Genomic DNA, 10,576 nt, shown 5'->3' with positions numbered 1-10,576 from the left:
CACAGGCGGTATTGCACCCCTATGTTGCAGAACCAAGCATTCAAATAAATGCTAAATACAGGAGGGAAGGAGGGTCCTCCAGGAGAAAGGTGCTGCTGGGATGAAGGATGAGGAGGGACCACCAGCATGGGGGTCAGCACCAGGGTGGGCATCATCCACCCTCCTGCTGGGATACCCGGACCCAGCTGGGTGCTCACAGCCACTGCAGGGTGCACTGAAAACACTGGGTGCCAAACATGACCGGTCCATGGCAAACCAGCACTCCTGGGGGGCCTGCGTGGCTCTGAAGTCCCTGAATCTGTGCTCGAACTCGCTGTGTAAAAAAGATATAATACCCCATCTGCCTCATAAGGGCATCGGGAAATAAATTCATTAGTGTTTATAAAGAACTAAGAAACTAAGACCCATGGAAAAAGCCCATGAGGGAAATGAATAATTTGGTGTGCAGCGCTGTGCTGGGAAGGCGCACGGTAAATAATGCATGGGCTGCGCTTGGCGCCAGCAGATAAAAGGCTCGGGAGCAGCTCCAGCCCCGCGTGCCGAGCACAGCAGAGGTCCAGGGAGGCCAAAACGTCCTCTTGGCTGGGGTATGAATGACCACCTCATAGCGCTGGGATGGCAGGGGTCTTGAGCCAGGCGGCACAGATATTTCAGGGTTTTGGGGAGTCCAGCTTTGCGCTTTGTGTGGTCCTTAGGTGGCAGCTGGCTGGGGAGTGGGCAGCAGCCTGTGTTAGGCAGGGTGCAGCAGCACAACAGTCCCCTTGCTGACCTCCCGGGCTCCTTCCTTTAGCCCTCCTGCTTGTGCGTAACCAGAAATAAGGGCTTGCCCGTGCTGCTCCTGCACCAGCTGGGCTGAAGCTGATCCCCTCCCCAACACCACCCGCAGGGTTGCTTTGCCATCAGGCCGGGTGGAATGGGGCTAGCAAGGAGGCACCAGCATCCCCAGCAGGTTCGCAAGCAGCAGGGACAGTCCCCAAGGCTGGGGTGACAGCAGAGACAATTTCCCACGCAGGTTAATGCTAGCACACTGGTGCACCTCATAGCAGAAAGCATCACCCCCTCCCCTCCCCTCCCCTCCCCTCCCCTCCCCTCCTCTCCTCTCCTCTCCTCTCCTCTCCTCTCCTCTCCTCTCCTCTCCTCTCCTCTCCTCTCCTCTCCTCTCCTCTCCTCTCCTCTCCTCTCCTCTCCTCTCCCTCTCCAGAGAGGTGTTGCAAGTAAAAGCTGTTGCTATCGATTTACTCATTCCCTTGCTCATTATGCCCGGGGGCGCCGGCACAGAGGATGCTGTGGACAATCCAGTCCCAGAAATGCAGAGATGTCCTCATGCCAGAGCGTGAGCAGAAGCAATCGCGCCAAGGGGTTGCCCAACCGGCTCTGAAACAGGGCTGGGGGTTTCGATTGCCAGTGCTGGTGGTGACTCTGGGGGCAGCAAGGGGGTGGCCAAGCAGGTTTAATCAAAGTGGCAACTGGAAACCAGCTAAAAGGAATTGAGAGGCTGTAAATCCTACCCCATCCCAAGCACCTTGGGGCGCAGGGAGGACGCAAGCTGTGCCTCTGTGCACACACACATGTCGGTGCATGCATGTGCATGTTGCTTAGGGGGTGTATGAGGTGTGACCTGATAAATACAAACAAGCAATTTGGCTGGGGACAGGAGGTGGCTTTCTTGAGAGCATCCCCCAAAACCTATCCCACAGGGCCTGGAGGAGATTTCAACACAGCAACAGCCTCTGCCTTGCTCCATCCCAGCCCTCCTGGCTCCAGCACAGGCTCTCCAGCACCGCTGCAGCCTGCCTGGCTTGTCCTCCAGGAAAAACCCAGCACTTTTAATAGGCGATGAGGCATCTCCAATAATTCCAGCAGATGCTGCCATTTAACGCGGGTTGGCACATAACTTTATAATCGGACCATATTGCTCCAATTACAATTTAGCCTATAGTCCTCTTGGGCTTGTCTTTTATTTGTCTTTCACTGCCAAGTGCAGGAGGGAGGGGAGGTGGGACAGGACTGGGGATGTGTGTGTCTCCGACCTCCCCTTCCTTCACTGCCACGTCTTGCTGTGGGGCCGGTACCTCCCTGGTTCCTCTCTTCCCCTGGGCTGGGGGTCTCCTCCAGCCAGAGCTGTGTCCCATGCCTTGTTTGCAGGAAGCATCTTGCCCCTCAGCAATGAAGAAAGAGCCAGTGTCTCCCACCAGACCCCACGGGTGAGCCCCGTGGGGGAAGCCCCCCATTGCACCCCATGGAGCATCGTGCCTCCTAGGGAGCTGGCCCGGCAGCGCTCCTCCTCCCCGCCCCATGTTGAGAGCAGTCCCGGCTTAATTTTCTGCTTGTGGTGGGGAAAGTCCAGAGTTACTCTATTTGATGGTGATTGAGTTAGGCTGGCATCAAACTGGTGTGCTGAAGTATCAGGTATATTGAAATTTCTGGGAGCTGCTGCGGAATAATTGGAGCCAACATGCTGCTTCCATTTTTCAGACCTGAGAGCCATGAAGGAAATATTTTTCATTTTGAGAGTTAGTCTCTGTTCTGACTGTGACAGCCGCCTGTATCTATATTCAAAGCTCAGGAAAAGTTTTTTGGACTCTGTGTGGCCTTGGTAAATGACATCTCGTTCAAGTCAGGATGCAGGCGCAGTGACTGGTTACCCCGCAGGGAAAAAAACCCACAGAGGCCAGAACCTGCAGCCCTATAAACCCGTGTCAGCAAGGCGAGGTTCTGTCGGGAACTGCCCTGGGACAGGCAGCTGCCCAGTGAGGGCAGGGGCCAGCCCTGAGCTCTGCTCCAGCTGGGCTCTGCACAGCACCTTGGGCTGGGCTAGTGACCCCTCAGTGCCTGCCTGGGGTCCCTGCTGCCCATCAGAGCCCCGCTTGGCCACCAAGCTGTCAGCAGGGCTCCTCCAGGCCCTATTAAAAGGCTATTCCCAGGCAAGCTACTTTGGGAACATTAAGCACTGGCTGTAAATGTCTTTTGGTTACTTAACAGGAAAACCTCGGAGTGACCTGTGTAAGGGATATACCCTCCCTGGCCCCAAATCCCAGAGGATTCAAGAAACATGAATGTTCATTTAAACCACACTGGTAGCCCATTAAATCAAGTTATCTACTCAATTAAGGACACACAAACAACTTCAGCTCTGCCCTCCATCAGCTGCTGCTCGTTTGCATCTTGCGTGTCCAAAGACCTGCCAGGAGGCTGGATTTTATGGCAGAGGCACTCTGGTTTCATTTGTCAGGACGGGCTTGGCAAAAAAAAAAAAACAACCAAAACACCCAAAAACACAGTTACTCTGGACTTGCCATTCTTCCTGTGTACAAAACGTGAGGCAAACCTCGCTGGGCATTATGTGAGCCTGGGGCAGCAGTCCTGCCTGCGGGGACCTGCAGCCGTCACCGTGAGCACGTTGAACTTACTTGCTCAAAGAACCCTATAGCAAAAAAAATCCCAACTCTTAATGACCCCGGAGACATAGCAAGAACTCAGAAAGATCTCTTGATAGAAGCCGTGAGAAAGTCTCACATCAGCAATACCACTGATGTGAGAATTACAGGGCAGCAGAGACCTCAGGGCCGTGCCAGCCCCACCTACAGCTGAAACAGCGGACGCCTCCTTCCATGTAAGATCACCCCAAAACTGCGAGGCATGGGAAGCCCATACCCCCCACCTTGAAAGCTCTCCCAGTAGCAGCTCCTCTTTCTGAACCCCAAATACCTGGGTGGAGGCTGCTGATTTTTAAACTTATCCATTTACAAAACTTTCCCGTTTTAGCCCTCATCACCAGCTGGAGGACATTCCCTGTGGTCACCCCATGCCAGCAGGATCAACCACCCTCAAGTAGCATCACCCAGATGGGGTGTGTGGTCCCAGCTGGGTAAAATGCCAGAGTGTAGCTGACGCAAAGGAAGAATCCATTTTCCTGCAATCATTTACAGTAATCCTTAAGGCAAGCAGGTTCAAACCGAGCATCAGCCTTTTAATGGACAGGCTCCAGCAAGAGTTGGGAAGCGAGGAGCCGCCGTGCACCCCCAGTGTGGACAGCACTTTCACCCCAGTCAGCACTTCCAGCACGGCTTCCCTGAGCGATTGCACATGAGGCCTTTGAAACGTACTTTGCAGAAAAACCTGTGCCAAGAAAATTCCTTCTCCTAGCTTTTTTTTGCAGCAAACAACCTCCGATAGGGATCACCGAGAATAAAGTCACTTCATTTACAAACCGGAGAGCCAAATCTGATAGACATCAAAATTCGAGGTAAGTCAAGGAGCGATGGAGCGCTGCCAGTTCCCCAAATGAATATTCATGGCAAATATTCACCCAGCTCTGAGCTGAAGAGAAACCGGCGGCAGAAAGGCTGCCCCTGGGAAGGGGAAGGAGAGGGATCAAGGCTTATTTCATCATTTTTATTGAGTGCAATTTTCTCTTTAGTACAGTATTCTCTGAAAGTTACTGTTACAAACTCCGACAATTTCAACACAATCAACAAATTGGGGAAGGGGGGCGGGGGGGGGGGGGGGGGGAGAAGGGCAAAAAAAATTACAAGGGGTGAAATCTTTTACAGACATCTCACTGGTTATGTACAGGACAGGGTACAGCCGGCTGGCACAGGGCACGCCGCGGCTCGGGGGGGGACAGGGCTCCCCGGGGCGCTGCGGAGACCTCCCGGATCATCATCTCGTGGGTGGCAGGGGGGGAGCAGTCCCTGGGGACCGGTGTCAATCCCCTCTCTGGCACTGCTGCCCGGCCACAATGCTGGACTCAACGCCTCTGCAAGGCAAGAGGGAGGGAAATGAGAAGAGGGTGAGAATAAGCACGTCCCACGCTTGGAGGTGCAGCACCTCCCCAAAAACACAGGCTGCGAGGCCAAGCCCCGCCGCAGCCCCCCGCCCCGCTGCTGGTGGGGACAGCGCCCAGCGAAACCCAAAGACATCATACAGCAGATACAGCCTCTCAAAAAAAAAAAAAAAAAAAAAAAGAAGAAAAGCAGTGCTTAATTAATATGCTGTCAGAAAAACGGCAATTTCAGTGAAAGCTCTCAATTTTTCCTTGGGGGAAAAAAAGGAATGGAAGAGACGCATTTCTTTGTGAAGCTGAGATGTTTCAGAGAGCGGAGGCTGAGACTTGATTTTGGGGGCGGGAGGGTTACTGTGTCCCCCCAGCACTGAAGATGCTTTTCATCCTTCCCCCTCCCACTGCAATATGAGCACCCCCCGGGCCTAAAGCAGGAGCAAACCACCAGGCACCATGAAATCACTTTTTCCAATGTCACAAAAAATACCCATTTTTCTCCACTGTTGGGGGGAAGGCAGAAGGTCTCTGAACCAGAAGAGCAGCCCTAGGAGCACCTCCTTCTCACCTTGCAACCAAGAAGTGCCGCACAACAGCAAAATCCCATTATTTAGTCGCTTCGGAGAGGCAAAGATGCTTTTAATATACAATTGCACCTTGGAAACATAAAGGTGCCACATTAAATAACAAAGCAATTGACCGCTGCGTCCCTTTGCTGGGCCACCGATAACTGGGGCTCGCTGGCATAATTATTGCCGGGTGTCTCTGTGCCTCTCTGAACACACCGATGCTTTCAAAAAACAACTCCAGCTGTGTCTGACATTTCACGCCTATTAAAATCCATTATTCTCCTGAACAAAAATAATTTTTTTAGCAAACCCAGGTGGTAATGAAACTTTTATTTAGTAATTTAGTGTTTGGCAGAAAAAGGGGCATGGGAGAAGGGTAAGAGAAATTGAGATTATCTTTTTAAAAAAGAGCTTCAGATGGGGAAAAAGATATCTCTGTGTATCTCTTATGCACTGGGGTCCATTTTTGGTGCCGTGCTTGAAGATTTGGTCTCACAGTTCCTATTAACATTAATAGGAGCAGAACACCTAAATGGCTGGAAAAAAGCGACAACACAAATACTAAAAATGTTTTACAAGAGGCAGCAGACGCAGGGCATGGCAGACGGTGCTGAACACGCTGCTCAGCCAGGCGGGACCCTGGGGACTGGTGTAAATCAGGGTGGTTGCACCCAAGTCAGCTGGGCGATGGTGATTTATATCACCTGCGGATTTGGCCACATTAAAGCTGAAGCCAAGCAATGGCTCCGGCCCCAGGCGCTGCTCCCAGCTCCGCCACCGCCTTCCCTCCACAGCCTTTCCCAGATCATTTAGCTGCAACCACCCAACCCGTCCAGCAGCAGCGGAGCCGGGGAAGGGTTTGGGGGGTTTATATTCCCCTGCACAGCCTGTGCCTTCCCCGGGGCAGTGGCTGCCGGCTCAGCTCTCTCATGGCAGCAGCCATTCCCTTTGCCCTGGCAAAAAAGATCTGGGGGCAGCTACGGGTGATTGAGGCCGATCCCAAAGGATGGATCCCAAAGGACCCGAGGGACAGGTCATGAGCAGCTGGGGGAGGCCAGGGAGGCAGCAGCGCAGTTGAGCATCCCCCAGGTACGCAGCCACCAAATCACCTCCCTGTCACACATCCTCCTCCCCATGCTCCGGAGTGGGGGCCCCTGCAAAGCTTTGATCTCAGCCTCTAAGTGGTGGTGTGACACAAACACAATAAAAAGACCACGCTTGTGAGATGAGAAGGCATCTCGTAAAGGGAAGGCGCTGTCAGCATCAGCGTGGCCATAGGGGAGCAAAGGGCATGGTTGGGATGCGGGCAGCAGGACAGTCCCAGGGCAATCTCCCTTTCTGCACTCGTGGGAATGGGGCAGCCTGGGCAGAATTGGGCAGAACTGCAAATACCCAAAGCGATCAAAGCATGGACAGCACCGCACACCCAGCTGCTATTCCCAGGTGCTGCTGCGGAAAAGGGGAGCAGCAGGTGGGAGCGGGGAAGGGACGGAGGCATGTGTGGAGCTGCCCCGAGTTCTAGGAGCGCCCCAAAGCCACGGCCCTATCACTAACCACTCCTGTGAGGCCTCCTCAGGCACCAGCCCGGCTGCTGCCCTCACCCAACCCTTTCGCAAAGGGCAGTTGCACCTCATCACCATTCCCCGGGGGCATCGGGGCAGGAGCTTCCCAGAGCCCCGTCCCCATCCAGGCATCACTGGGGCCAGGACACAGCGCTGCCACCCAGGCACTAACCCTAGCCAAAAGACTAGAGCCTCAGTCCCTGACCACTGGCTGCCTCTGGCTGTGGACTGCTCCTCAAATATTTAGGCTGGGGAACCTGAAAAGAGTTCACCCAAAGCATGGTGGGGAAAAATAAACACACAAACTGATGTGCGTACATGTTTTGCAGCCGCCTTGCCCGTGGAAGCCCCCACAAGGCTCCAGCCCACGTTTCCAACACAAGGCTCACCCTGCTCCTTAGACAACACTTGGCATGGTCTGCACCTCCCACCATCAGTCCCGCTCACTGCTAATTAGCATTGATAATTGCACTGATGGTGACCGTAATTTTCCTGCCCTCTCTCCCCTGCCTTCGCACAAGGGTTCAATTGCCTAATGAGACCCCCGGGGATAATCATCAAGAGAGGAGCAGGTTCACCCCCACCATGATGTCAGCTCCTGGGCAATATGCGGGGATGGGAGAGCAGAGAAGGGAAAGCCACAGCCCAGGCTGGCAGACAGGGAAAGCTGCCGAGCCTTGTTTACTTGGGGACATGAAGAAAAGTTCACTCCAATTAATTTTTTTAAGTGGATAGGCGTTAATTCCCCTACACTTATCTAGAATTAATACAGCCTTAATTAGATTTTTGCCTAATCCAATTCCATGTCCACCCCAAAAGGGCATGTCTGTTTTGGGAACGAGCAGAGTTCAGCTAATCCACTTAAAATTCACGCAGCTGGTTTGTTCAGATTAACCTCCTCCAGCACTTCCCTCCAGAGATGAGCCAGAAGACCTCAATGCCATCCTTGCCTCTGTCACTGGCAGGGCCACCCTGTCCACGGTCACCTCACCTAGCAATGCAGCTGGTTTCTTCTCCACTTGCTGTCATGTGTTAGGGTCTGCTGGGACCCAGTGATACCCCTGAACAGCCACAGCAGAGCCACGCAGCAGGGCATGGACAGCCAGGGCCTTCATGGCATTTTAAATGCCGATGGCCAGAGGAAGGAGAGAAGAAGCAGTAGAGATGCTCAGACACAGAGGGGGAGGGAGTGGGCAGCTATGCCCAAGCTGGAGGGATGCTCACGATGCTGCTCCGTGGAGGACAGCCAATCAAAGCAGATGGCCCTGGGACACCATCCCCAGAGCACCAGCAGCTCTGACAGCCCAGAAAGGCCCAGGTGAAGGGCACCATGGTCACCACAGGCAGATACATTCCCCTCCACAGCACTGATCTGCTTCTCTGACATGAACCAAGAGACCAGACTTAATGCCATGGATGCTTACAGTCCCCAACGGCATGTGCCTGGTTCCCACCTCACATGTCCTCCCTCCATGCAGAGCAGAAGAGGCCCTCTCCTGACCAGAGCAGCCATGTCTGCTCCATTTTTCACGTCAACCCTTGGGATGGCAACACAACCCATCCAGGTCAATGATAGATGGACACGAGCCAGCAGACCTCCCCCAAGACACAGATGCAGAACCAAAGCCCGAGAGCATCAAAAATGGGAGAGCGCAACATGACAGCAGCTCTCACACCTCCCAGAGATAGGTTTTGGAGGAGGTTGAGCTCAGCTGGGACAGTCACAGTCATTCCCCTGTGGCAGGAGGGTTGGACCCGATGATCTTTAAAGGTCCCTTCCAACCCAAACCAATTCTGTGAAAAACATAAGCCAGAATGGGAGCAACAGAGAAACCACTGACACAGTGAAACAACTTGCCACGGAGTCCCATGGGTGTGAACTTTGCCTCTCCTCCATCATTGCTTGAGAAGTTTCTGGCTCTTCTGAAATTGAGAGGAGACTCACTGGGAACCGCTGGAGAACGTCTCCTTCAGGATCTTTGAAAATAATCTGGAAGGCACCCAAGTCGTGATTCAATCAGCATCCATCCTGGCAGGATCTTTCATAGAAGAGGCACCAAAGCAAGTGATGACACGAGTGTTAAATAAACCCCTGTGGCTCCTCGCACAGTGGGGACGTGACAGGAGCAGGAGTCACGCAGCACCTGGATGAGCACACGAGCTGGATGTGAAGCCAACCACCTGACTTTCCATCTGCAGTTTGAGGAGCACGGGTGGCCTTGGAGCTATGGTAAGTTTCTGAGAGCTTGAAAATGTGCCACAGGGTCTGTAAATCCATTCCTCATCTTAGAAACCCATTGATCCTTTTTTTTTCTTAAGTCAAATTCAATGTTTAAGAGTAACGATTTCCAAGTGAACATAGAGTGGCTCAAATATATCGGCAGCTTTTATGGATCAGAGGCAAAAGCCTTAATTCAGACCCTAATGAACGCAAACATGTCTGTCCCCATCGCAAAACAATGGCATTGGTGATGGTGCAAAAAAAACCCTTCATAGGTGATGCTCAATGATTTATACCAGGCCATGGGCCAGCCGTGATGCTCCCCTGGCTCCCACAGGGATGTCCTCGGCTGGAAGGCAGGGATGGAACCAGCTTTACTGATGAGACTTCTGAAAACCAATCTAAAAACAACCCTTCCCTCCCTCTGAATCGAACACCCTGGAGCAGCATCCTCCGCACTGGCTTGTTGGGAAGATGCCATCGACCTGCAAAGGAGTGGAAAGCAGAAGAGGATATCCCACGGGTCTTGGGGTGGAGCATGGGGAGCTCCTGGAGCAGAGACAGAGGAGAAGGGAAGGGGGGCAGGGGAACGACAGCCCTGTTTTCTCCTAGGGAAAGGATCATTGCAAGCACCAAAGGCTGACAGGCTCAGAAATAACGGTCTGAGCTCACTCTTATTTAAAAACCAGCTGCCTGCTGTTTTCATCGCAAGTCCCGCTCTGACTCGCAGCAACATTTAAAATTAAATATACATAAGTACTTTCAAAGAACTGTTAATTTGAAGGTCATTAAATGGCATAAAATACTTTTTTTTTTTTTTTCTAGAAAGAAGCACACAATAATGCTATTAATACATGCTCCTCTTCCGCGTTCAAAAGCTCACTCTCACCTTGGATGTGCAAGTGGCTGAGTTCACCTTTGCCTGCAGCGGCACGACATCTCATTTTAATTACTGCTATTGAGAAAGCTGCTGCCTCCTCCATCGCGCATAGCGCAGCCCGCCAGGGAAGGGGTTGTACAAAAAACATGGCAAAGCCCAGGGGGAAATGATGCAGCTGAATTGCCAATGGGGATTTGGGGAGGGGGGAAAGAGGGGGGCAACACAGCGGGGCTGGCACTGGAGGACACAGAAGGGCGGGGGCAACGTGAAGCCAGTTGGCAACACCCAGTGCAGACGTGACCATCTTGCCAACTGATTCTCACACTGAGACCTTGGGCCAAGCTCAGAGCAGGGTTTTGTAGCAAAAAGTCCCTTTTTTGATGTAATGCTACATGTAAAAACAGACAAAGCCAACACAGACACACAAAAAAAAAAAAACCTAAAAAAGACACAAAAGGGCTGAGGTTTTTACAGTTGCCATAGAAATGTAGAGAAGAAGCTGACAACTGCAAAGCATTTCTGTGAAAGGCCGGGATCAGGGGCGAGCATGAGGTGGGCTCACTC

At 52.7% G+C, this 10,576-nt stretch overlaps 1 protein-coding gene across 2 annotated transcripts in view; it reads right to left on the bottom strand.

Moving 5' to 3' along the window:
- Positions 1–4,381: 4,381 nt before the first annotated feature.
- EPHB1 (EPH receptor B1) overlaps positions 4,382–10,576 on the bottom strand; it is an 86,003-nt gene continuing 79,808 nt past the window's right edge. The window contains exon 17 of one of the 2 annotated variants that reach the window (XM_074877983.1): positions 4,382–4,759. The gene's annotated coding sequence lies outside the window, so the exon portion shown is untranslated. The other variant, XM_074877984.1, reaches the window with a different exon arrangement.

This window comes from Strix uralensis, chromosome 9 (assembly GCF_047716275.1).
Source record: "Strix uralensis isolate ZFMK-TIS-50842 chromosome 9, bStrUra1, whole genome shotgun sequence".
Classification (NCBI taxonomy): Eukaryota; Metazoa; Chordata; class Aves; order Strigiformes; family Strigidae; genus Strix; species Strix uralensis.
The sequence above is the reverse complement of the archived record's forward strand: the minus strand, read 5'-3'. Positions and strand labels throughout refer to the sequence as shown.